Source organism: Hippocampus guttulatus, chromosome 2, assembly GCF_054856545.1.
Source record: "Hippocampus guttulatus isolate MCC_2025c chromosome 2, RoL_Hgut_1.0, whole genome shotgun sequence".
Classification (NCBI taxonomy): domain Eukaryota; kingdom Metazoa; phylum Chordata; class Actinopteri; order Syngnathiformes; family Syngnathidae; genus Hippocampus; species Hippocampus guttulatus.
In genome coordinates, this window is record NC_141262.1 from 31,188,631 (window position 1) to 31,193,163 (window position 4,533).

The 4,533-nt window shown below is 44.3% G+C and overlaps 1 long non-coding RNA gene across 1 annotated transcript; it reads left to right on the top strand.

The window, feature by feature from the left end:
* The first annotated feature begins 1,222 nt into the window (after positions 1-1,222).
* Positions 1,223-4,039, top strand: LOC147209572 (uncharacterized). Its single transcript, XR_015100307.1, has 3 exons — positions 1,223-1,329; positions 1,599-1,805; positions 3,247-4,039. It is a non-coding gene; the product is annotated as an uncharacterized LOC147209572 (long non-coding RNA).
* The last annotated feature ends 494 nt before the right edge of the window (positions 4,040-4,533 follow it).

Genomic DNA, 4,533 nt, shown 5'->3' on the forward strand with positions numbered 1-4,533 from the left:
GAGAGAACCCAAAACATGCAAACTCCAGACAGGAAGGCCGGAGCTGGAATTGAACCCGGGACCTCTGCACTGTGAGGTCAACGCGCTAACCACTCGATCACCGGGCCACCATGTGGAAAGTCATCAAGCAAAAATAAAGTGACCAGTAGTGAGTTAACTAATACAAAACAATGACAATTGTACAGATGATGCAGATAATTTCAGCGCCATTTAAACTGACGGTAGTGCAGTAATTGTGATACAATGATGCAGAAAGACCTTGAATATGATGGCTGGTCATAGGATCTTTTCCTTCTGTGTGATTTTTTTTCAAGCTTGCTACTTAATTTTGGCGAGTCAACTTCCTGTGGCCCTCTGTTTTTTTTTTTCTTTTAATAATCAGGCTGGGCTGGTCATTTTCCAGAGGGTGTTCACACCCCTGCAGCTGATCGGCACTTTTCCAGCACGTTATGAACAAAATCTTTCATGACATGCTCATTCACTTAATTTTCATTGACTTGGATGACATTCTGATCTTCTGTTCTCCCGAGGAGCATCGTCAGTACGTTAAGATGGTTCTCCAAAGGCTCCTGGAGAACAGAATGTATGTAAAACCAGAAAAATGTGAGTTTCATGTCCCCTCTGTTGGTTTTTTGGGGTTTCACTATTGCCAAGGGCCAACTTGAACCTGACCCAGCAGCGACAAAGGCAGTCCCTGACTGGCCAATCCCCACCAATTGCAAAGAGCTCCTACAGTTGCTGGGCTTTGCCAATTTCTGCCGCTGCTACATCCGTGACTACAGTAAAGTGGCTGTTTTCTTAACTAGTCTCGCCGCCACAAAGTCCCCTTTCAGATGGGCCCCATGCATCGGGCACCAGGGTAGGAGCTGTCTTGTCCCCACGGGATCCCGAAACCCAGAAATTACACTTCTGTGCTTGCTTTTTTTTCTCTTGTCGTCTCAGCCGTGTGGAAAGAAATTATAATGTGGGAAATCGTGAGTTGCTGGCAGTTGCCCCTGAATTTGAAGAATGAAGGCACCGCTTGGAGGGCTCTGAGCTCCTCTTTCTCATTTAGACCAACCAAAAAAAAAAAACTCTCATATCTCCAGTCAGCTCGACACGTCAATCCCCGTCAAGTCCACTGCTCTCTGTTTCGCAGGAGATTCAACTTCACCCTTTCTTACCGCCCTGGTTCCCGCACATCAAGCTAGATGCTCTCTCACAAATTCACCCTTCTCTCTCTAGGTCACAGGACCCAAAGCCAATCCTTTCACCGCCATGTGTTGTGGGCCCTGCAACCTAGGAAATTGAATCAGTTGTTAAAGAGACACAGAAGGATACCATGTCCTGGTAAAGGTCCACCCAACAGATTGTTTGTTCCTCCAGTTGCTCGTTTCAAAGTCCACCTATATATACATATACAGTATATACAGTATATATGTATATGTATATATATATGCATGTATGTGTGCGTGTGTCTGCTTGTGTGTGTGTGTGTGCGCGTGTGCTACGAGAACAAAGGCCAAAGAAGTGTCGGACTTCCAAGAAAAGGAAGGCCAAACATGAGTGCACTTTAAGTGGTTTAGTGCATTTGAAGACTGTGGCTTTGTGTTTTGCAGTGCCACAAGATGCAGCCCTCAAATTGATAGGATTTCCATTCCATTCTCAGCGTGCTTCAGCGTCTGGACAAGGAATTCACCATGTCTGCATTTGTTTGAAGTGAATATGAAGCACATATTGGAAAGTCTGTATTCATATTGACATTGGTGCACATCCAGGCCATCAAAGTGCCCCAGGTTGCCCACATTACCTCATTCTGACAAAAGGTAAGCGTGTGAACATCAGACATGAGTGCAGCAGTAATTGGAGGGTCAAAATGTTGCAAGACAAAAATTTGCTGTGACTTCAAAGAATGTCATTTGCTATGTAACTTAACACGACACAGAAAAACACATAGCGGTCATGCCCCTTCCACTTTTATGATACCGTTGATGAAAATGAGGTGGCGTCTTGTCGAACTTAGAATATGAATAATGTTGGCTTTTAACGGACATGCACGTAGAGAACTTGTCAAGATAGTCACGTAGTGAACAGTTGGCATGACAACAGACAGTACAGTACTTATTGGAGCGAGAAAAGGACTAGGATTTTTTGCACATATTCACACTTAACAGCAGAGCAAACAATGACAGGGTGGAGGAGGAATTGCAGACACCTCACCCCGCATGTGTGAAATTAAATCTGCTCAAGGGTGGAGACCTGTGTGTCTTCACCAATCACAATAATTTACAGGGCCATGCCACACGGAGGACACTAATTACACTGTCTATTGAAGACATTTCATAACATAAAGTCACGCACTGACTTTTGACAGCTTTTGGTATCACCATGAAAATATGCATGGATACCTTTTTTATTTGAGTGATGTGTCATGGGTCACAACATCTGGAAATGTGCACAATCTCAAGTTTTTACTTGATTGATTGGACATGCTCATGCTCAACGCAGGATTGATATCACACAAATCCTTGATCTCGATAGATGAAATAATCCAGTTGAAAATTTGGGATTACTTGATGCACAGCATTTTATTGAGAGTAAAATAAAACATCCGAAGCAAAGAGGAAAAATTAGACCACTGGACATTCCTCATCTGTTGTGTAGTCGTGTGCATGGCCTCCATTAGTCTGTTTGTACTATTCTGAAACGAGATGTACTGCGGTACTGCTAGTACAGTTGGCAGTAAGTAATCCTACCTCTTCACCAGTGGCAAAATATGCTATAATATAATTTACCGGTAGCTAAACTAACACATTCATCTAGGCAGGATAATTATTCTTGAAATCATTTTTTAAAAACTTCTGTCGAGAAAGGTCATCTTGCTAACAAAAAATGTTTATGGAATCCATCCATCCATCCATTTTCCGAACCGCTTAATCCTCACTAGGGTCGCGGGGGGTGCTGGAGCCTATCCCAGCCGTCTTCGGGCAGTAGGCGGGGGACACCCTGAACCGGTTGCCAGCCAATCGCAGGGCTGTTTATGGAATTAAGACATTAAATCCTTGTTGAAGTGAATCGAAGCTCATTGCTATTGTAGTGGTCCACAAAGATCTTTATGCAATCCAGTCTAAAGTTAGCTGGTACTGTATTGGCTCCAGCCACTAGCATGATTTTGAATAGGATACGCAGTGTAGAAAAAGTATGGATCGACTGAAACTAAACTTCTTGAATCTATCGATCCACGTTCTTACCAAACAGTCTCTTCAGTGTGTCTTAGGTCTCCTCCTCCTCTGGGTTCTTCTCCGGGTGGGATGTGCATGAAACAGCTCACCAGGGAGGCACCAGATGCCCGACCCACCGCATCAAACTGGCTGCTCTGAAGTGGAGCAGTGGCTCTACACTGAGCCTCTCCCAAATGATCAAGCCCTTCTTACGCTATCTCAAAGGGAGAGCGCAGTGTTTCTTCCACAGAATGACTGGTCCAAAGGGTATCTAGGCCCCATATACTCCGGAACTTCTTTCAGCCAATCTTGTTCACCCGGCCGGCCAAGCTTGGGGAAGGTGGAACGTAAATTCCCTGGAAAATCGCCAGCAGACTGATGCTAAATCAACATGTCAATCAAAGTGTCTGTCTTGTGAACAAGAGTCCAAAATACTTGAACTTCTCCACCTGGGCAACAAGAAAGAGAGAGAGCCAACATTTTCTGACAAAAAGGACCACGGTCTCAGATTTGGACGTGATGATTCACATCCCAGCCACTTCACACTCAGCTGCAAATTGAAGATCATAGCCTGATAAGGCAAGCAGAACCAGCATCTGCAAAAAGCAAACACGGACCCTTTACATTAACCAGATGCACTGAAGAATTCCATCCATTAAGGTTTCAAACAAAATCTAGGAAAAAGAGCAGCCTTGACCAAGTCCAACCCTCACTGGTCACTATGACAATGCCAACCAAACGGACACTTGGTTGTACAGGCACGGATTGACCCGTATCGGGAGTTCCAGATCATTGTGCTGTAGTCCCAACCCCCTTCTAAATAAAGAGAGACGACCTACCTTCTCTTCCAATCCAGAGACCGTGACCCCAATGTCCAGACGATATTGCGGCGTCCGCTTAGTGACAAAAAAGGGTTGAAAAAGCCTGTACGTTTTTGCTTTGTTTTTCTTTCCCTTCTTAAAAGCAAAATTCTGATTAACCATTTTCCAAATTCTGCATGGAAAGGTTGTGGCGTTCTCCTTGCAGATGACATTCCTGAGCAGATACTTCAGGGATGTTTCCATCGCTTCAATTTAATCCACAGGGGCAAAAAGTCAGACTGTGTGAGTGGAATAAATAGAAAAGAGACAGACCGATGTGGGAAGGAGGTGTTACAGTGGGGTGAATGCAATGACCTGGGACAAGATGCATTCATCCAAAATCCCATCTGATACCATGTGATATATGTCCCCTGGGTTACCAAAACAAACAGGCAGGGGTAAAACCAGGGATTTGGGGTCTTGGGGGAAAAAATAGCACTTTGTCCTCCACCAGTTCCAAAAGATAAAATGAA